This window comes from Heterocephalus glaber, unplaced genomic scaffold (genome assembly GCF_053883595.1).
Source record: "Heterocephalus glaber isolate CG9 unplaced genomic scaffold, H.glaber_assembly_v1.0 deba00001729, whole genome shotgun sequence".
Classification (NCBI taxonomy): domain Eukaryota; kingdom Metazoa; phylum Chordata; class Mammalia; order Rodentia; family Bathyergidae; genus Heterocephalus; species Heterocephalus glaber.
In genome coordinates, this window is record NW_028258440.1 from 6,218,317 (window position 1) to 6,242,250 (window position 23,934).

Here is a 23,934-nt window from a genome sequence, read left to right on the forward strand (position 1 = left end):
AAAGATACAGCTTTTTTTTTTCAATGACCAGCCTTCCCCCAACCTGCACATTTTTCTTTCCTTTCACTTTCTCCTTTCTTTATTCTGTCCAGATTTGGCTTAGTATTTGAAAGATACCACGAAGGCTCCTCCTGCTGGTTCCTAATTTTTAACTATTAGCATGTTCTGATGTCTGAAATTCTGGTGTCAGAGACTTATTCATGGGGACTCAGACATTATTTGTTTTAAAATGTAATTGACAGATATAGTAGACACTAGATAAACATTTGTCAAGTGAATAAACACTTTAGTTGCATATAAGAGAAGTGCATTACACTTTAGGCAAAATTCTTTGGGCATTTTGATGGGGGTAGGACATAATAGAATGTTTTATTTTATTTATATTTTAGATTACAAAATATTTCAAACAGAAAAATATAAAGAGCAATTTAACAAACACCCATGACCCATAAACCCAAGTTAATAAATAGTGATGCCATGCTTTTTTGTAAGAAATAAAATGTCACAGCATTGTATCCATCTTTGTTCTCCTCCCTTCCTTAATTACATTGTCCTCTCCTCTCTTTTTAGAGGTAGCTTGTGTCCTGTAGTTGGTATGTATGCTTCTGGTATGTTAGAGAATTTTTAATATATAAATATAATACACAACATAAAAAAATTTATTCATAGGTAATATACAGTATTATTGTTTTAAAATTTTATATATTCATGTTGATGCTTGTGTGTCTTTATCATTCTGTCTGCTACCTTGTATTACACTGTAACATAATTTATTCATTTTCTTTTGATGAGTATCTAGATTGTTGCCTACTGCAATACTGGCACAATATCCTTGAACATGTTAGTCATGTGTACAAATGTTTTCTAAGATAAATGACTAGAAGTAGGACTACTAAGCATTAATAAACAACTTCAAATTCACTAAACATTGTCAAATTGCTCTCTGAACATAATTTCCTAAAGTATATTCCCACCAGTGTGTGGAATTCCTCTTTCCTCTACTTTGCTCATAATATTTGGTATTGTCAGACTTTGCATTTTGCTAGTGGTGGAAATGGTACCTTTTTGCTTTTATTTACATTCTTTCAGTAACTGTTGGCCTGGAACATTTTTTTTTTTGATACCAGGGGTGGAACTCAGGACCTTGTGCTTGTGAGGCAGGCGATGGCATCACTGAGCTAAATCCCCGGTCCCATGGGACATATTTTTATATGTGTATTGGGCATTTTATTTTGTCTTCTGTGAAATGCCTAGTCAAACATTTTGCCTATTTTCCTACTGTATTGTTCATATAGATTTGCAAGAATTCATTACTTTTCATTATATGCATTGCAAATCTAATCAGTGGTTCATTTATAAATGTGTTTATAATATACAATATTTTATATTACAGAAAATTTAAATTTTCATGTAGTGAAACCTATCTATCATTTTGTTTGTGACTTGTGTGTTTGCATTTTGTTTTCAGAAGCCTGAGTGCAGTGAATACCTATGGGAAAGAGGACCAAACAGGCAGATGATGGTGGATGGGTACAAGTATCTTCTTCATTTCCTTTTTTCTTCTTTCTTCTCCTATCATTTCTCCTCTTTGCAAATCCTGAAAATGATGCCTTTAACAAACAAGTTGGCTGCTCTTTGCTGTGGATTTTTTTCAGTTTTTCATGTAAATATTTTTAGTTCTGTTCCACTGAACTGTTTTCTTCAAAACGCTCGCATTCATTTAGTGTCAATAGTGGAGACAGTTGGTTTTTACCTTTAAAAATAAAAAATGAATAAATAGACCTTAGAATTGAAGCAATTGTGCAGTTGTGACCAGTGAATTACTTCATATAACAAGTAATAAGGAGCAGATCTCATTTCTTGCATCTTTGTTTGTTTTTTATTTTTTGTGAAGGAAGATCTTTTAAACAATCATTTTCTAAACCTTTGTTGCTTTAAATCACTACTGTGGAAATACAATGGCACCTCCATCAACCCTTTCATGATCTATATAATCAAATGTGTTGTAACCTGGGTAGGAGTCAGGGTAAGACCATGAAACCTCTAGGCCAATATTGCATGAAGCCTTCTTGGACCACCTCCATCCTTCTTCTCTCTTCCCCTACCTTCTACCACACACTGAAGCCTGAATTATTTAGTTACTCAAATCAATCTATTTTTCTCTGTTCAGCGGTTGGACAATAAAAGTAAGATTTACTGCAGCAAGTGAATAATAAAAAACGAATTAGCTGAAAACAAAAAGCTGCTTACATGGCAATCTTCTGTGTTAATCAAAACCTTGAGGACAGGTTGGAGATCAATATTTGACTACAAGATGAAAAGAAGCAAAGCTTCCATTGAGGGTGAGAGAAAAGGGAGATCTGAAACAAAAAAATCCTGAAGGTAGGGATCATCAAAAATGGCCAATGGCAAAATTTCATCAGGTCCTCTGGTGGTTTCAGGGGGCTTCTTCTGTGTTTGAGAAATGACAGTGTTTTCTATGCACGTATCAAAGTTCAGCTTGATTGTCTCATCTGGGGAAGAAGGCCATCTGTCAGTATTCTCCAAATAATCTACATAATTGACTTTCAAACAAGCCTCAAAGTAACGGGCATTTATCACCCTAATTATGGCAGGCAGAGTGTGTGTCACTGCCGTTTTATCAAGATAATGGTAAATGACACCCTGGTTTCTTCTTTTCTGTCTTCTCTGAGATTTCTTTCAATCTGTATATTCAGCTACATTACCCTTTGACACTAAATTCAGACAAATGTCAACTAAGTTACCTAGGCCTAGAGCAAGGGAAAAAAAGATTACTCTGAAGTCAGCCACAAGCCACCTATCATCTTCTCCCTGTTCATAGATGTTTAATATATGTTAGTTAGTAGGAGAATCTATGAATCTATGTATCAATGCTGGAATCTTAGAAGCTTGATCTGTGAGCCTGGATCTCCTGGGTAGGCATAACATGGCTTGAAGTTCCCTTTGGGTTTCGGTGTTAGGACTGAGAACAGACAGACATAGAACTAGCATCTTTGCAGGTTTCAGGCCACACTAATTGGGCCACATTGGCCCCCCAGTATACAAGCGGAATATAGTAAGGATGGTGTCCTTGTTCTGTAGAAATAAGCTGATGTACGGAGGTATTTGCACTTGTTTCATTTGGCACAGCTGTCTCTCCCCAGTGGTTTTCATTCAATGTTCTTTGGTATAGTGATGTCCTTGAAGCTTTCTCAGTTCAATGGCAAAAGTTCAATCAGGATATAAATTGTATTTATGTCACAATTGAGGGATCATATATCAAGAGTGATATGTAGTGCCAAGTACAACCTTTTTGGGAAAGACATAGTAGGCATTGCATGTCAAATTGGCATCAAGGAAAGATTGAATGTGTGTTCTAGAATGTAAACATTTTCTTGTGGGGAAAAAGTTTGACTCAAATGACTTAGGGCTGAAGAGTAGCCAAAGAAATGCATGACTGTGTGTATTTTTTTTATAATCACAATGAAATACTGAAACACTGTTTTGGAGATTACATTGTGTTTATTTCTCACTTCTTTAATGTTGTTCTGAATCTTTTAATCCTTTCAAGTTTGCTTCCGTAAATACTTGTGTGCTGGACCAGATGAAAACATACACATGAAGTTTAAGAATAGGCAAAACTAATCCATAGTGATAGAAGAATTCATAACAATGATTGCCTCTGAACATCCATGTGCATGAAAAGGACTGAAAAGAGGCAAGAGAAACTTTGGGGGGCAGGTGATGGGCTTATTGTATATCTTGTTTTGAGTGGTGCTCACAGGGATGTATACATTTGTCAAAATTTTTGAACTGAAAATTTAAAATCTGTGCACTTTACTGTATGTTAATGATCTCTCAACAAAACATACAAATGCATAAAAAAGAAGTATTTGATCACAGAAATTCTGAGATGCACTGCTGTTCTGGTTAATTCAATGTTCAGCTACTTGTGTCTGGGGCTATATGTCATGTGTTTGTCAGACATTCTATTGAAAGCTTCCTTTACATATAAAATTAACTTCAAACAAAAGGGCAGCTCCCTTCATATTTTGCCACATAACTTTTTGTTGTTGTTTTCAGTGATATACTTTCCAAGCTCTTGGTTATTCAGTCTCAAATGTGACCCTGTGTGGAACCCTTTCCCTCTAGAAATCTTTGCTTCTAGTGCTTGTCAGCAGTGTGCACTGCCCTCGGGGTCTTGTGAGTCTCTTCTTCATTGATTGTCCCTCCCAGCAGAAGGTTCACCTGAAGGCTGGGCCTGTGTTTGAGTTCTCATAGTATCCCTAACAGCCAGAACAGTCTGGTATGCCGGAAGAGCAGCACAGCCAATGATCATTATATGAGCAGAAAACTATATGCTTAAATAACTAATTAAGTCAGAGGATGGTCTCTGCTTTCGAGAAGCTTACAAAAAAACATATCTGGGAAGGTGGCTATTTACATGGTTTATTCTGATGTAGCTTTGTAAGAAGCTGCATTTCCCTCCCCATAAATTGCTCTTATTACCCTGTTCCCCACTTCTCCAACTTGTCATGGACCTCTTTATCATAAGTGAAAATAGACCAGGAACCAAAGGTAGGGACACTTTCTCCAGGGGGCCCCAGAAGAAATGCATCTATGCACTGCAGTTGTCCTTAGTTATCTTCCATTTTTATATAAGTTATCATGAAAATGTAGTTAATGTATATATAGAGATCAGATAGTACGAAATACAAGACATGGAAGCAGTTTAAAGCTAAGGATCTCTTCTTGATCATATGCAAGAGGCAAATTTAGAACAAAAATACCTTCAAAGGGTGATATGCACTGCTGAACATATTGGTTTTGGAAAGGTCCCCTGCCTTGGCAAAGGACCCACACTGAGTTAATGAAAGGCACTTGAATGCCTGAAGAGTCTCAAACATCTCTCACCAGGAGGTTCACAGGTGACAGATTTAAGGAAACAGCTAGGACCTGCTATATACCCTTTCAGTACACAAGCCTCTGAATAAAATAAATACTTGCTGTATAGCTGAGTTGGTGAATATATAAATGTTTTCTAATGGTACGAATTTTTGGTAAAAATGTAAGACTGCAGATCACTGAAGCAGCCCCTTTATGGAAACCTAGGACCTTGAAGGATAGTTTGCTCTTAAAGGCTATTATGAACTTATCCTCCTCATGATTGTTCTGGCTCTCAGCTCCATAAAACCTGCAATAACTGCTGTTTTATGACTTACGCCTGGTCATAACACAAAAGATTGATTGGGGCTCCCATCCTACAAGGAGGGAAGACAGCACTTTCAAATATATGACTTCCCAATAGATTTTTCATGAGATGAGCCAAAAATGCTTCTTCAAGATTCATGCAGGCAAATGTGGTCAGTGTTCAAGTCTGTAAATAATATACCCAATCTTTAAATCGTACACTCTGACCCTGTTGAGTTTGTGGTATCCTTATTAGGGCTAATAATGTGTTCGAAGAATGAACTATGCTTTAAAAAATCAGATTGAAATCTTGTAGGGAAAAATACTGCTCCTTCTTTATATTTTTCCATTTCCCTCTCTCCTCTCCCCACTCTCCACCCAGTTCAGGAAAAATTCTCTTAAATCAACCTGATATTTTCATGGCTAGCATAAGCTGTTGACAGTTTTATGCAACTAATAAAGGAGATTAAAACATAAACTCTGTAACTTTCTGTATTCTGAAATCTAATGCAAAAAATAAAAGCCCTCTTGTGTGGGACATGTTAAATGTTGCCTTGTCGGAAGGTGCTGGAAATATGATAGGAAAAAATGACTTTCTTATATCTAAATGGCATTTGAAAGAACAAAAATCAGGGGCTGTTAATGTAGCTACATGTTGGGATTCAGGTAATATGGCCTGTAATTCATTCTGACTGACAGCTGTGAGAAGAGATCAGAGTAAGGCTAACCAAAATACCATCTCTTGAAAAAAAAATCAGCTTCAAAACTGATCCTTCACACATCAACCTGATTTCTCCGAGGGGACTCTTTTCCAGCTAAATGCTAAATTTAATTTCATACATCACATTTCTTTGGATAGATTTAGTACTTTAATTATATTTTTTATGTGTCACAGAACTGTAAACATAAATTATCCCTTTGTTTTCTTTATCTATAAAAGAGAGCTTAGAAAAATAATAATAATTAAGCGTGTATAGGATTCTTTGTGACTTTTAATTCTCTGTGTGGAAGGGACATAGTTCTCTGTATGTATGGCTGAGAAGCCTTCTGGCCATACCTCCTGGACATCTCAGCAATGACTGCAAAGTCTAAAAGTCACTCAATCAGCTATTTGTTTTGCCTACTGAGATAATGATTGTTTTTACATTTTTCTTTTTCTTCCTGAAATGTTTTGAGCTCAGCATTTCTTTCTACGTTGTAGAGATGTTGCTTAGCTGCAGTATAGGTGAGAGGAAAATCATTAAAATATTTTCTTAATATCTAAAATATTTTAATTGGAACATTGTGATTTAGACTGCCCCAAATCCTTTTGACCCAAATGTTGAAATCAATAGTGTTGGATTATATAGTATAGGCAGAGTTAGTAATACAACAGAACTATCTGTGCATTTCATTGCATATCAATACCTCATGGAGTGGGGTGAGATATTTTAAAATCAATTGGACATTTTAAAAAATCCTCTGAAAAATCCTGTCTCCTAAATATATACAGAGCCTCTTAAAATGGTGAAGCTTGCCTGAAAACTGTGCTACATAAAGACCTACCTCTTCCCAGCCTGCATCTGGTCTGTAGAATATGCCAACAATGCTTAATATAATGGGTCACGTCTGTCAAGGAATATTACAAATTGTACCTGTGATGCTCTGTAATTAGCAACCCTCAAATGGTTCCAGCTGCTATTTCCCTGAGCATTTGCTTTGGTAACATCTTATATGAAATCTAGCTCAGAATCAAGAGTACTTAGGTCCAAAGGTCACTATCAGTGGTGAAATGGGATCATGTTCTTCTAATCAAAAAAATCCTTTTCTTTTCTTGTCCCTGAGTTTACTAGAGGGTCTTTCATGCAGAAACCAGTGTGGAATGTTCAGCTTGTTGAGGAGAGATTTGGTTGTTGACTTTGTTTCTGAGCAGAATTCTCTGAAGAAGTCTGTGGAAAGTAAATATGTCTGTTTTCCGTGTGGGAGGATGATGTGAGAATGAACGTCTGTGACTGGAGACTTCACACTGGGAAGTTGACCTTTTGCTTGCAAAGGAGATTTGCTATTTGGTTGGCTCATGGGTACATCTGCAAATGCTGGCATGCTGGGTTGTGTTTACAGATCACAATCCATCACTTGCTGAAACCTAAGTACAGTAAGGAAAATGTAGTTTAAAAAGAAATCATTAGTTTGTGTTTCATACAGTCTTTCCTGAATTTATTTGGGTGAGTTTTTGGTGGAATTTCACTGTCTTATAAATGGCTGTTTAATATGAATAAACTAAAACCAGGCCCTTACCTTATGCTAAACAATAAAAATTAGGTGATTTAAAATTGAAGTGTAAAAATGAAATTATAAAATAATGAAAAAGAAAATACAGATATTTAGTTTACTTTTATACTCTGTGCTAAGCAACATCTTTCTAAGCATAAGGGCAAAAGGACAAACTGGGAAGGAAAAGATTGATTGATGTTACAAAAACAAGCAGACATATCGAACCTCTTTTGAACATTTGATATCCACAGTAAACAAAAAATGGAAAACAGCAAATGGGAAAATGTTTGCAACAGATATTAAATATAATATTTAACACAGTTCTTACAAGTGAATTAAAACATATGAAAACACAAGTAGGAAAATGAACAAAGTATGTAAATGATTAATTAACAAAGGAAGAAATAAAAATAACCAACAAATATATGAGAAAATATCTTCATTATCAGTCAAACAAACTCAAACTAAATCCATCCATCACATTAGCAAAATTTTAAAGGATTGATAATAACTTGTGTTAACAAAGGTTTAGGAAAACTGAGCTTTAATATTCTAAAGTTGGAATGTAAATAGGTAAATTTCTTTATGTGGTAACATGAAACTATGTATCCAAATCTCCAAAAATATGCAATTCCACTTGAAAGAAGTTACCCTAAGGAAACAAAGATGTGTAGAAAACAGTGTCCATAAGAAATGTTTATTGAAACACTGTTTTAATGTTGGAAAATTATAAGAAAAAGACAGTAGGAGAGTGGCTAGATTATTCTCATAGGCTGAGAAATTGTACAATTATATAAAATCATATTGCAATGGAATATTTATTGACCTAGAAAAGCAACCATAATGTGTACTATGTTTTAAATTTTTTTTAAAGTAGCAAAAAATATGGATACTATATTCTGAGAGAAGACAGAGAGAGACAGAGACAGAGAGAGAGAGACAGAGTTATAGACAGACATAGAAAACTACAAGTAATTATTCTAAAATAGATATCTATGTGTTGTGAGATTATAGGCATTTTTCCCTTTTCCTCTGAAATGTATTAGTTTTGAAATTAGGAAGTAGAAACACTATAATTATCTATGAAAAAAGATAAATTCTATTAAAAAGAAATATCAGCCTAGTTACAGAGAAGTATTGGCAATAATGAGATTGCCTTTGGAGCCCCACTGCCAATTTTGTGTATTTTCATTTCACTTATCACGTTCTAGAGACTTCCAGAGTCCTCAGTGTTTTTATTCACACATCCATCCATTCATTCACCCATTCTTTCCTCCATTTAACAAACACTTGTTGCATTCATACAATGTGCCAGGCTCAGTTGTCTGTGGCTAATGTTCTATTCTGTAAATATTTTCTTGTTGTCTCTTATTTACACTCACCAGTCTTGGGAGCCTTTCCTTCAGACTTTATTAGGTGACTGTGACATTGGTGTGCTACTTGAACTTTAAGGGGAAATTTTAAATGTCTTTGCTGAAAAGAGTATGTGAATATTGCAGGCAATTTTATATAGATGCGTCTGCTGAATTATGCCACTTTCCCTTGTCTATATCCAATCAAACTGAACAGCATGTGTCCAACTATGTTCCACTTTGCAAGGCCTGGCTTCCTTGTTTTAGAATCAATACCGTAGCCTGATTCTCCATCATCAATTGCTTCTGGATGTTAGTAATACGTATCAGTTCTAATTTGTTGGTCCTGACTTCCTGCTCCTATGGTTTTCCTACTTCCTACTATTGGCCCTATTTTGCCTTCTGGCATTTACATCCTTCTAGTCTATGGCCTGCTGTTTTGACTCTGACTGCCACACTGATGCTGATCCAAACATCGGCTTAACTTTCTTCAATACTCATATAAGTTTTCTATCACTGCTGTAACAAATTCCCACAAATTTAGGGACTTAAAACAATAGAAATCTATTTTCCAGTTCTGGAGAGCAGAAGCCTGCCATGGATTTCACTGGGCTAAAATCAAGGTGGGGATGGGGCTGCATTTTTTTCTGTATGTTCTACGGGAGAATATGTTTCCTTGCCTCTTTCAGCATTGTCACATGATTTGTAGCTCCTCAGCAACACTGCATCTATCTGACTCTTCTCTAGTCACAACTTCCTCTGAACATAGGAAAGATTGTCTGCTTCTGAGAACCTGTAGTTGGTTAAATTGTAGCACCTTAAAAATATATCCGCATCCTAATCCTCAGAACCTATGAATGTTACATTTTTCTAAAAATAGTTTTTGTAGTTTGAATTGGATCTTCAGATGAAGAGATCAACCAGGATTATCTGGCTGAGCTCTAAATTTAATTATAGCTGTCTTTACAAAAAAAAGAAGATGGAGATTTGAGAGAAAACACAGAGAATAGGAGGCACTATGATCATAGAGGAGGGATTGGAATAATGAAGCTACAAATCAAAGGATACCTAGAGCCACCACAAGCTGGAAAAGGTAAGGAAGGTGTCTCCTAAGAGCCTCTAGAGGCAGTGCAGCCCTGCTGACACAGTGATTTCAGACTTGGAGCCTCCAGAATGTGAAAGAATAAATTCCTGTTGCTTAAAGGCACCCAGTTTGTGGTAATTTGTTATTGAAGCCACAAGAAACTAATATAAGACCCATGTGATAACAGAGTGCTCCCAGATAATCTAGGATAATCTTCCTATCTCAAATTCTTTAACCTCAATAATATCTGAAAATCCCCCTTATCATGTAAGATATATTTATGTGTTCCAGGAGTTACGGGGCCATTATTCTGCCTACTATAGTACCTGAGTTAACTTCATCCATAAAAAACATTTCTAACTCTCAGGCTTTTTTTTTTTTTTTGGTACCAGGGATTGCTTGGGACCTTGCTCTTGTGAGGTAGGTGGCAGAACCACTGAGCTAAATCCCTGGCCCTTCAGGCTATCTTTTATGTTTTACTTTCATCCTTACTTGTCTAGGATCTGTTTCTTGGATGTCAGTATTAAATAGCAAAGAAGGCACAAACATAGAATCAAATAGACTTGTGTTGAAACTCTATTTTCTGTGTATTCTTGAGCAATTCATTCAACTTCAATGAATTTGTTTGTCCATCTGTAAAATCTGTGAGTAGTCATATGTACTCCATAGTCACTCTGAGGATTAAATGAGATGGTATTTATATATAACAGGCCTGGCACATAGTCATTCAATGGGTATTGCTTTTCTTTTCCTATCATCCTATAATCTGTTAACCTGTAATTATCTATTATATTGAAATAGATTGTCTTGTAGAGGAGATATTTTTTATATAGGGGCTTTCTAAATTTCCTTCAAATCTCACTGGATAAACAGATTTCTTTTCTTTTTAAATCTCTCAGCTTTATTAAGGTGTGGTTAGCAAATAAAAATTGTATATGGGGTGAGGTATGGCTTAGTAGTAAAGTGCTCACCTAGTATGTCCAAGGCTCTAGGTTCTATTCCCTGCACCAGATAAAGTCATATACTATTACTGTATAGATAGCTTTCAAATCTGATTATATATAAAATTTCCCATTGTCATTGTATTTTATTTTGTACCATGATTTTACCTTTGTAACACTAATGTTTCTGCTTTAAAGGCGAAAATTATTATGAAACTGATTGCTGGAAATAATACAGGCATATCAAATTTTTATTACATGCTTACTATGTGTTTAGTGTTGAAGGGGCTAGAGAATGAAATTGACACAGTGCCTATGTTTGTTGAGTGGGGAACACTGACCAGTGATTGAATAATTCTATTATAGTGTGATTAGTGTCATGATGAGCATGGTGGGGGGTTCTTAGAGATGGGATAGAAGGAAATAAAGACTCTTTAGAGTAAATGCTAAGTTGAGAGCTGAAGGATTAATAGAAATTAATTATGTAGAGCCTCTCTTACTTTCAACAAAAACAAAAGGAAAAAATAAAAATGAAATCTTGTTTGTAATTCAATTGACTTAAACATTAATTTTAGTTAAAAATTGTGAGTATATAAACGTAGGTACAGGAGATCATCCTGCTAGGAATGACTAACCGGAGGGGGCCAATGGAGATTAAAGATACAGACAGAGATAATTTAGAATGAGGGTACCAGGGGGCTCTTGCCTCTAGTGGACAAAGAGCCCTGAGCATTTGGCTCGTCTCACTTTCATTCACTTAGACATGGGAGCAAGTAATTAGCTTAAGAGACGATTCATCTGCCTCTTGTTATCTATAGCATGTACCCAGGTAAACACCCAGATCTCAGCTTATTGACTCTTTTTTGGAACTTGCAACATGCTAGCATGCCTGCACATTGCCAAAGGAGGCGCAGCTTGCTGTTTTTCTCTTTTGTACTTGTAGAGAAGGTCAATTCGGCCTCGATCCTCATTATCTGGTCTCTTACACACAGCCATTCTTGTTTTTGTTTTAAAATCTTTTTGGATATAGTTGCCCTACTAACATCAGAAGAATGGTCCCTTGATAGGCTTCCTTCAGGTTATTTGAAGAAAAAGTGAGCTTTTATCAACGTTTTGCACACAGGACTCCAATGGGTAGGCAGGCAGTTAGTCAAGATGTAAATAACACACCATGAATGCCCTTAAATTTAAATCCCTGATTTAGGGAAGAGGGTGGCTGTAGACAGGGATATGATCATAGCAAAATGTTCAGTAGGGAGTGGTGTCAAAATATAGTTGATGGTCTCCGGGAATAATAATGGTAACAAGATATTATACATTTACTTATGTGCCATTACCGTTCAAAGCATTTTTTTTGTATCTTAATTCATTTAACCCTTCCAATGAGTCTGTGGAATAGGTAATACTACTATCCTTGTTTTATAGACAGGAAAGCTGAAATACAGAGGTCAAATTATAGTGTCTAAATTTAGATAGGCAACAAGTGATAGGGCCAGAATCCCAGAAATGACAAGTTACCTGAAAGCTTGTGGTCTTAACCGCTAAGTGAGTATTCTCCTACCTCTTGGAGAAAGAAGGGCTGTGTGAAACTGTAAACATAGAAATGATGTTTGAGAACAGAAAACAAGCAAATGTTATGACTGTATGGCCATATATCCATTAAGTGCCAAGAGATTGGCTGAATGAGTGATTACTAACCCTAGGGTTGGGATAGGGCTGAATTATTTGATCAAGAAGGTTTACAGAAAAAGAAATCTTAAGCAGTGTTTATTAAGAGAGCAATGTAATAATTATAAAACTATTACTAGTTAATATTTTGCGCTCCTACTATGTACCAGTAAATACCTAATCTAATTCAATACTCATAACAACCTATGAGGTAGGTACTATTATGTAGATCTCTCAGTATATCTGAGGGATTAGTTCTAGGACTCCCCCTCACATAAATATCAAAACCTGCACATGGTCAAGTCCCTTTTATAAAATGGCATAGTATTTGCAGATAACCTATACAATCCTCTTATATACTTTTAAGTCATCTGTAGACTATTTACAACACAAATTACAGTGTAAATGCTATATAATTGCTATACTCTATTGCTTAGAGAGTAATGGCAAGAAAAAAAGGGCACATGTTCAGTAGAGAAGCAATTTTTGTAATGTTTTCCATCTGCAGTTGGTTGAATCCATGGATGTGGTGCCTGTAAACACAGAGACCTGACAATATTTCTACTCTTAGATGCAGAAACTGAGAAAGTTTCACAGCTCAGAAGTATTGAAGCCAGGTTTTGAATCAAGGCAGTCTGACTCTTAAATACATTGAATTGTTCCAGAATTGTTTCAGAAACTCCTGTCTCTCATGGATTAACAATTTTTTGCTCTTTGCTGAATTATTCCCATCAGCCTTCCAACATACTCTGATCATTTGTATTATATTTAAAAACTCAAGTTTTCTATCTCTCAATCCAGCAAAACTTTTCGAAATACTTTGGTTTATATACTGTTCTATTTTTTCTTGATCCACTCCATTCAGGCTTTTGCCCCTCCCACTTGACTGAAATTGCTCTTCTGAAGGTCACCAATGACCTCCTCATTTCTAAATGCAAAGGTCAATTCTTGGTTCTCATTTTACTTGACCTTTTATCACTATTTCATATAGCATGAACATCTCACCTGGTTTTTCATCTCTCAGGTGGCTCCAGTTTCCTTTTTCTGGTTCTCCTTTATATCCCTCAAGTTTCTTGTCAGAATCCCAGGCTATTTCTCACTTCTACTCAGTCACTCCCTCAGTGACATCATCCTGTCTTGTGACATTATGCTATTGAACCCCAGATTTATATCTGTAGTCCAAATCTTTCTTCCAAACTCACTTCTGTATATCCAATGGCTTACTTGTAGTTTAATTTTATGTCTAATAGGAATCTTAAATTTAATATGCCCCAAAGTAAAATATTGCTGTTTTCCCCCACAATCTTGTCCATCTCAATTAGTGTCCATTCTGTCTAGGCAAATATTTTGTCATTATCTTTGACTCTTCCCTTTTTCTCACCCCACCCCTATCCTGCCTCAGTCTAAGATGAACCTTAATTGTTTGAGCTTCAAAACTATTTAGAATCTAACCACTTTAATCAATTTTATGGCAATCACAATGACATCCTTGAATTACTGCAATGACATCTTAACTAGTCTCCTTTATTCCACCCTTACTTCTCCAACATAGAATAGCCGGAGTTGTCTTAAAACCTAAGTCAGATCATGCCACTTTGTTCTCACAACTCTCCAGTGGCTTCTCATCTCACTATAAGCAAAAGTTAATGGCTACATAATGGTCCCAGTGGTTTTTAAACCATCATTATACATTAGAATCACCCGGCAAACAACTTTTTAAAATACCAACATCTGGGCCCCACAGCCAAATAAATTGAATTTAAATGCCTAGGTGGGATAATATATAGCCCAGGAAACGCAGTTTTTAAAATTTCTTCAGGTGATTCTGAGACTCAAGAAGGGTTGAGAATTCTTGGCCTCGTTGTCCTGTGAGTTTATCTTATGACCTCACTTAGTCTACTGCAGTCACATTGACCTTCTGCTGGAAGAAACCAGGCATGTTCTTCGCTTGGAGGCTTGGCATTAGATCCTTCCCCTGCCTTGTATGTCCATCCCTATTTCTCAGCATGGGTCACTCCTTCCTTCTTCAAGTCCCTCAGTATGGTTTCTCTGTGAGGCCTTCCCTGGTTCCCCATTTAAAAGTGCATTCATCTTTTCTGCTTTATTTTCGTCTATGATTTTTATTATCTTAAATTGTTTCACTTCTTTTAGTGCCTACTTCCCTTAGCTAGAATGTAAGCTCTCTAAAGGTAGGGATGGATTTGTTGTGCTTATTGCTACTTTCCCAATGTCTGGTGCATTGTATCCATTTAATAAGTAATTGTTGAGTAAATTATTTAACAAAATAACACATAATAAAGTGAAGTTAGATTAAAAATTAGACAAGCAAAATGAAGAGCTAAAGGAAACTTAAATGCATTTGCTGAGGACAAAGTGCCCATAAACCAAATCTGTAGGCACACTAATGGAAGTTAAGATTTATTATCAAGCTAGCAGGGGAGGTCTTAGCTTCTATTTTGTTTTTTTTTGTCAGTCTGGTGAAGCTTATGGAACTCTTCTCAGAATAATTGTTTTTAGTGAATAAGAGGAAATCCATAGAATTTAAGAGGAAGCTAATTATTCTGAAATAAAGTTTGAAAACATTTTAAAAAGTTTTTAATGTAGTAATACTATATACATCCCTTTATGTTAACATTAAATTGGAGTTTGGTAAATATTTCTCTATAAGGTCTAGAGAAGAAAGTATTTTTGACTCTGAGAACAATGAAATCTGTTGGAACTACTCAGCTCTGCCATTTTAACAAGCAAATAGATGCAGACAATACATATGTGAATTAGCCTGGCTATCTTACAGCAAAAAATTTACTTACAAAAGCAAGCAGCAGTCATGGTTTGCCAAATAATATCTACTGGTGGCTCTAATAACTATCATACTTTTGATGTGGCAGTGAGCATAAATTATATTTTGAGTATCCACCACCCTTACAGTATGATATGCAAATTTTGGTGATTTTTGTTGGTAACAAAGTCATAGATACCGCTGATGTCAACTATGATTTGTATATTCACAGTTGAGGGAAATGCTAAATTATAGTTACAGGTCAGTAAAATAAAGATGTAATTTTTCACATCCAAATTCACAGTTCTCCTGAACTCTATCCATACCCCCACAACAAGACTATGCTGAACTAGGAGTGTTGATATCCCGTTCAAAATACATTTGTTAGCAATTGAATAAAGAGTTAGCTCAGGATGAATGACAAGTCTTTCTGAATTTGGAATATACGCAGACCCTGTTCACACAGTTTTGTGGTTATGGTGTGGGACAATTGCCAGAACTGACCTCCCTAATGTCTCATAGCTCCTAGTAAAGGGTGTCAGGATCTGTTACACAACAGAAACAAGTCTAGAAGGAAGCAAAGAGGGTTGAATACAATTCTTTGGAGCAAAAAAAAAAAAAAAAAGAATTAGCAGACAGGGATCTTCCATCAGTCTTAAATTCTGAGGAAGTTGCATAACCATATTGCACTGCCAAGATTTGAAGGCTTTGACAAGACTAGTTTTGCTGTATACATACATACAATGAAAAAGAAATTACGAGGAGAAGCAGTGGAAGACCCATGACCTTGGGTGGATTCCTTCCCTATGATTCATGCATTATTCAAAAGACTCCACTACCTTAGAATTCCCAAGAAAAATTTAAACATCCCAGCAATAACTTTTAAACATCACAGTTTTCACTAGCATTGCCTTATATCCAATTCAGCTTTATAATGCAGTTCCAGTGTAATTATAGCTATTACGCTGATTGGGTCAGAGGATCTATGTGGATTTCTAAAGAGATCTAAACAAGAAGTTTTTCAGGACTCAGAAACTTAGTGTTCCTTTAAAGTGGTAGTTAAAAGAAAAAAAAAGCCTGATATTTTGAATTTATGGCAATAATAGAAAAATTGCTAGGTACTTTTGATGAAGGAGTTTAAAGTGAATGTAACACTGCATATATTGACTTCATATTTCAATGAACACTCAGATTTATTGATTAGAGAAGGACTGACTCAAGCCAAGATTGAATTGATAGAAATCACAGTCTGCTTATTTATCATGTGGAGAAAATTTACACATCTACCTAGGGATAGTGGTATTACTTTATTGACTCTGAATTAAGTCTTGGCTGAGTGTCAAGTTTTCACCTGCAGTCTGCAAATTTCTTTTGGGAAAATTCTGGTTTGCATATGAGCAAGAAACCATGAACAGAGTGATTTGGTAATTTAAATGTTCAGAACTACTTTGAAAAATCAAATATTGTAAAACCTTTTTAACTGGCATTTGTGGTGATACTAATATTGTTGACCAAATGAAGTTCTTTTCATTCTACTTATGAACAAAGCAAAGGATAATATTAACAAGAAGACAAAGTTTCAAGGACTTTTTAGATATGTCTATTCATAAATAAATATTTAGTATGTCAATTAGAAATCAGTCTCTTTAGTAAGGCAGGATATTAAGGTAAGTAGTTAAGGAACAAGCATTCAAATGCAGACTCCTAAATACTTTGCTTAGAAGAATTTTGTTAGGTTAATAGTAATTTAGCTAACATTTATGAAGCATTTATAATGTGCCAAGATTATGCTATGACTTTTCATAGGTGGTCTTTTAAATCATTTACAAAAACCATATTCAGTAGCTGTTGGTATTGTTATAATTTTACCTTTGAGAAAAGTGATGTTCAGAGAGGCAAAGTGACTTGCCAGAGGTCTCACAGCTAATACATGGGGCTGGGATTAAAACTGGCTCAAATGGGTTCTCCAATCTGTGGGATTATGAATGACTTTTTCTTCCTGAACAGTGAGAAGAGAGTAGGAGACAGAAGGAATAGACCAAAATGTTTAACCGAAAATTCCAAGTATTGTATCTTTCACAAATTAATTACTCAGGGTATGAGTTCCTAACTATAAACCAAAGGGCATTAGGTTTTGAAATACAAGGGGTTAATCCAATTTGCTATGGGATGGTTATTCCCCTCAGCACAATAATTGCATTTCAAGAGAAAGAGCTGCTCATAAGTGTTAAGGGCCTTATTACTGTTCAAATGCCCTTTTAATACTCTTTATACTGCCAAAAGTACATTAAAAATGAAATTCAAGGGAAGAATAATTCAAACTCCTTGGATGGTGGCATTTTGTAAACCTCAGAGCTATAGTACAAATCTCTCTCAAACCTCTGGAAATCCATCTTCAGAGCATAGAGTAGGTGGGAAGGGGCTTGCAAATCCTTTTCAAACTGACAGCTCCAAACCTAACTTGTTCTCTGATTCCTCATCCATGACAGGTCAGTAGTGGGTATTTTTCACTTCAGAAACTAAGGATATTTGCTAGAGTATGGAGGTCCAAGGAACTGGACTTTAATGCTAGATTCTGACCAGAGAAGACAAAAGAAAGAGAATGGAGTATATGTAGGCCTCTTCTAGTGATTCTGTATGAAAATAATATTTGATGACATAATATGGTAGGAATTCCTGTGCTTTTAAATATATCCTCTTGGCAAATTATCAACATCTTGCCTGCTGTGTATAAATGTATTTGCTTCACTTAATCAACTGTTTCCTTAACTATTCCTTTTGAAAGAAGTCTATCTCCATAAATTTTGAGGTAGCAAATATACTATCTGCTTCCAAATATTACTCTATCATGTATCTACTGAGCCTGAAATTTCCACCATAATGTGTCATTTATTCAGTATTTTTTTTCATTTATTATGTCTGTCCTTCCTTCCATCTAACTGCCAGTCTGTCCAAAATATATCTCTTCTGCTGGTTTCTAGAAACTCATTGGTGATTAAAATACATAGGGTCATTGGCAACCAGCTTAGAAGTAGGAGGCCTAGGGTACTGTGAGGGGATTGGATAATACCTAAGGCCTAACAAGAGGGAAATGGAGTCAAACAAAGGAAGAAGAGATAGGGTGTCATTGACAAAAATGAATAAAAAACTAGTCTTCTCTTTAAATTGGTTTCAATTCACCCGGAGAAAGATGATGAACACTTGAGAAGGACAGGAGGATATCATAAGCAATACTAATAGTCAAGTAAAAACTGTGTATTATTCTTCAGGAAGATAAACAAAGATCATTAGTGGGAGGAGGCAGGATGCTTCAAAATGCTATGAGGAGGAGATTTTCAGAACCACCTAAAACAGAGATTTCCTTTAAATATAATGCTTGTTTCCCTTTGCTTAGATGAAGTGATTTTAGATTTCATGCAAGTTAAGTACAAAACAATGATTACTAAACTGTCTGGAAGGTCAATAGGTACATTAAGATCATTGAGTTATAAATCACTGAGGGATACATAGAGCTAGGCAACAACCCATCTGTGGATACTATGTCAAGTCGAGATACATAATGCCAATTGTCCCCAATTCTGCTTCCCATCACTAAAATGTGACAGTGATTAAATGCAAAATGCACAGTATTACAGTATGTAAGTACAAATTTAAAACAATAACGGCCTCTTGTCAGATAATATGGAACAGTGAAGTTTCATGAAATTTGTTATTATATTTGCAAATGGAGCAATATTTACAATGGATTGACACAGAGCTGCATAACCTGATACTAGGCAAGGGCAGGATTATGAAAGCAGGAATGGAAAATTGTGAATACAGAACAATCTCTTTAAGGAATCACAAAGGAACATACAAAAAGAGAGGGAAATAGTTTCAAGGTCAGTGTTCCTTAGACATTTCTGAAGAGCCCCCATATTCTCAGTTTTTTTTTTTTTTTATGAATCAAGGCAAAGGCCAGGTGACCAGGTTGTTGAGGTTTGCTTCTGGCTTAGCATTCACAATCTCAATTCTAATTTCTCAGTTGTATTATACTTCTTAAATCTTTCATTTTTCTGTGAACCATAAACTCCATGAAGCCAGAAACAATGCCTATCTTGATCAGTGTTGTTATCTCTAGCATGTAACAGTGCCTGGCACATAGTGCATGCTCAAAAACTATTTGATATTTGAATAAATAGTTGTTCTTTTGTGCACCTTGAAAGCTCTTGTGATGTTTCTTCCATACTAAGAAGCTGTCTCTAGCTTCTATATCTTTCTATACCCAATTATTCTCTCTAATACCTATTTGTATTATATTTTATTCCCTCAGAGAATCTCTAGAGAGAGCAGGTTTAACCAATAAGATTAATAGTTTCAGGTACTGCATTAATCCAGGTCTAAACAGAAAAAAAGGAAACCATCTGAAGTGATTAGAACAGAGCAATTCAAGGCAGGGATCTGGTTATATAGGTATATATACGTATATGTATAGTTATGTACTTAAAAAGATGGGTTTACATCCTGGATAAAGAGTATGTTGAAAGCAGATCCATGGATGCATACTTCTGATACCAGCTGAGGCCATTTAAGGGTTGGAAATAATCTTAAATTTCATTCAACTCCAGCTCATCAGATAGCTGTTGTATCACAGAGGGCTATTACTTTTTACTTCAATACTCTTCTCTTTCTCCTTATATACAGAGTGCCTATTTTCAGATGGACACATTTTTATCCAGCAGAAAAGATTCTATTTCCCTGTCTTTCTTAACTTTTAGGCAGTGATATGTAAGCAAAGATGCCATGTGGTAGGGTACTTCCAGGGAGGCTTCTAAAAGGTATCACGTGGTACTTCCACAGAGGCTTCTTAAAAAGACATGTTCAAGAGGGGTCCCATTCGTTTTGCTGCCTTTCCTCCTCCTTCAGACATAAAGTAAGAATGTGAGAGTCAGAACTCCAGAAGACCATGAGTTGTCCTTAAGGATGGCAGGTATGTGACAGGATGATACAACAGAGATATAAGAACCTAGGTTTTTGATGATACCATAGAGCTACCCTGCAGCTTTGGATTGCCCATTTCTGAATCCCTTTCATGAAGGAGTAGTAAACCTGTGTATTATTTGGCCATTGTTTTGCTTTCTGATCTTTTGCTTTATTTCTACTATATAACTGAATCTCATTTTAATTGATCCAGCTATACTGTTCTTATTGCATCTAGGACCAATGACCATTAAACAAAGACATCAACACTTGTAGTGGTGGTGAACTTACCCTGGAAGTATTCTGTTCATCTTTGAAAGCTATTACTAATGGGAACTTTTCTTTATTGAGTGTGAATCTATCTTTATTTAGATGCCTCTTATGGGTCCTACGATGGTTTTGGGGTCACAAAAAACTTTCCAACTCTGTTTTGTATTTTATAAAAAAAACAAAATTTAATAACAAAATAATGAGGATAACAATAGTTAATACACAGAGTATCATTATCTTCATAGTTACTCGGAGTACAAGACATAGACCAAAAATATTCTTACAAAGAGGAAACAAACAGATAATGACATAAAAGTTTCTTTCCAATGAACTAAGATAAAGTAGTAATATAAATGAAACAAATTAGCATGATATATTAAGATGTTTTTGAAACCATGGAATAGGTAATTTAGGGAAGTATTTGAACTTCTCTCTACTGCCTTTTTATCAAGAGTCATATGTTTGGAGATGTGCTCATGTTCCTCTGAGTTGATTGCTAGTCTAAATATCTCCAATTCTTTCAATTACTTCTCACCAGACATGGTTTATTTATTTCAATAAGCCTAAACTGGCTTCTTGTTTAAGGTCTTGTATAAGCCTTTAAGGAAAAGAACTCCAAGTTGTAAGATTTAGTGATGTTCTCCACATCCCTATTTATTAGTTAAGTCAAAAAAAAGATACTTTCTACATTATACTAAATTAGCAGCTTGTGGTTTACTTAATTGACTTCACTATTTTAGGTGGGCTGAAATCGAGGTTAAAATGAACATGATCATTTAATCCTACATTTTATCATAATCATGATAAAATTTTAATTTATTATTAACCACACTGTATATAAACCAGCTTTCATTTTACATAGTAAAAGACAATATTTTCAGTCACTACTTGTAGCTTAATCTGTTTAAACAAAGCTCCTTTCCTAAATGTTTTCTGAGGAGGCAGCCAACTCAGACTGTCCAGCTCTCATCTCCATGACTGCTTAGCACCTGTCAGTCACTTGTAATGGAAACATACTCTAGGAGTCTACTGAGAGACCACTTTCTATAGGCATTAAGACAAATTTATAGATTTTCAAAATGGATATCTAGGAGTTATGCTTCTCTTTACCATCCCACTAGAACACTGGAAAAAGTTTTGACTCCTACTTGTCAAATTCAGTAAACTAATATTGTTCCTTATCTCAGGTGACATCACTGCTGTTTGTGACACTGCTGATTAACCCATTTTCAAAATCCTCTCCTGTCTTCATTACTGACATGATTACCTTACTGGTTCTTTTTCTCTGTGGTTATTCCTCAATTTCCCCTGCTGAGTCTTCTTCCTCTAGTAACCTTTTAACTATTGTTATTCTTCAGATCTCTGACTATGACCCTCTGTTTTTCTCACTTTATCCCCTTCCACTGAACAATCCCACCCACTTCTGTGGAATCAGCATAGGCTGATGACTTTTTGTGTCTATCATACCCTCCAAACCTCTCTCTTTTGAGCTATGTTATGGTTTAGATCAAGAATGACTCCCAAAACTCTCATATGCCCAGATGTAAGGGTTTTGGAAGGGATTATGGGAGTGCTATGGCTAAATGTGTTGTTAGATGGGGCCTAGTCAGAAAAAGTGGGTCACTGGGGATGTGATCTGGAAGGGTATTTCTCCCTTTCTGCCTCCTCCCTTCTTTCTCTGCTTCCTGGCTGTGATGTTGTGAGCATCTTTTCCCTGTGGCAGACCCTTCCACCATGCTGTTTCTGTCTTTGAGTCTGCCAAACATGGACTGAAACTTCTGAAACTGTGAGCCAAAATAAACCTATCCTCCTTCAAGTTTGGAGTATTAGGTATTATGTCTCAGCAACAAGAGAGTGACTAAAATAGATTTTGATACCACAGAAATGGGATCCTTGCTGTGACTATACATAGCTCTGTGGTTTAGAAGCCTTTGGAACTGGTTTAAAAGGTTTGGAGATATTGCCTAGTGAAGGCCTAGAATGCTCAAGCTGAGTTTGATGGAAGAGTCTGGTTGGAGCTCAGAAGACCAGAATGCTGGTAGAAATGCAGACAGTAAAGACCAGGCTGAAGAGATTTCAGTTAGAGACAAGGACTCCAATGGCAGTTGGATTTGAGACCATATGAGTTATGCTCTGACAGAAAATTAGTCTTCATTTTGCTTATGTCCTAAAACATTATGGCAGACTGAGATTAAGGGTAGTGAACTAATTAATATGGCAGAGGAAATTTCAAGGCAATGCAATATTCAGGCTGTAGCATGGGTACTGCTTTTAGCAAGATTGACAATGAGAATCAGGAACAAAAAGCCCATTTGAAAAGTTCTCAGTTTTGGAAAATATAAGAACCTGTAAGGTTGGAGCAGAGAATAATGAGATTGGTGAAATGATTAGCATTAAAAAGAAGCCAAGTACCTTGGATCAAGACAATGAAAAAGATGCCAGAGGATATCAAGGATATCTCAGGAATCAGCAAGGCTCTACCCTTCACAGGCTCAAAAATGCAAGTGAAAAACTTTGCTTTGGGAAGAGAGCCCCAGAATACCTTGCTTGAGAAAGGCTGCCTAGGGAATTGGTTCCTTGGGATTTGGTCCACAGTGCTCAGCCATCTAGGTACTTGGAGGGCTCTGAAGCCATGATTCAAAAGGGCCCAGCTAAAGCTTCATCTAGCGGAATAACTTGGTGTCATCCACATGACACTGGTTTTACAGTCTTATAGAATGCAAGAGTTATAGGGTCAAGCTGGCTTCCACCAAGATTTTAGAAGAAGGCCTGGAGGCTAAGCAGTATGCCCTTGAAAGGGCAGTGTGTGAAGCTCTGAGAGTGAAGGTAAAACTACAGTGGAGATCCCAGGAAGTTGGAGATGCCAGGAATATGGAATGTCTGCTGGGGAAAGCCTCAAGCAGTGAGCAAAACCACCTCAAGAGAGAGGTGCAGTAGGCAATGATCAAGGGACAAGGTAATCTAAGCCATTTGGAGTTCACATCTCACTGCAACCTGCCCTGGATGCTGGACATGAAGCAAAGGGATTTAATGTACGCCCTGCTTGGTTTTGATCTTGCCTTGGTCTATTTTCTTTCTATTCTCCTGTTCCTCCCTCTTGGAATGGAATGTTTACTCTGTGACATTGTGTGGGAAGTGTTTAACTTTCTTTTTGATTTTTACAGGCATTCACAACTAAGAGTTTGGTTTGAGTCTCAAAGGAGACATTGGAGTTGGATTTCTCAGCACTCTTGAAACTGTTAAGATTTTGTTAACTCTTGGAAATGGACTAAATGCAGTTTGATAAAGAGATGTGCATGAGTCTTTTGGGAGCCAAGTGAAGAATGCTATGGTTTAGATCAAGAATGGCCCGAAAACTCACATATGCTCAGATGTAAGGCTTTTAGAAGGTGACAAGATCAGGTGAGTGCTACAGCTAAATGTGCTATTAGGAGGTAG

At 36.2% G+C, this 23,934-nt stretch overlaps 1 long non-coding RNA gene across 1 annotated transcript in view; it reads left to right on the plus strand.

Annotated features, from left to right (window-relative positions):
* LOC147821577 (uncharacterized) overlaps positions 1–23,934 on the plus strand; it is a 451,078-nt gene that overhangs the window by 225,104 nt on the left and 202,040 nt on the right. The window contains exon 2 of the long non-coding RNA XR_015446826.1: positions 1,469–23,898. This is a non-coding gene — a long non-coding RNA (uncharacterized LOC147821577). The remainder of the gene's footprint in view (positions 1–1,468; positions 23,899–23,934) is intronic.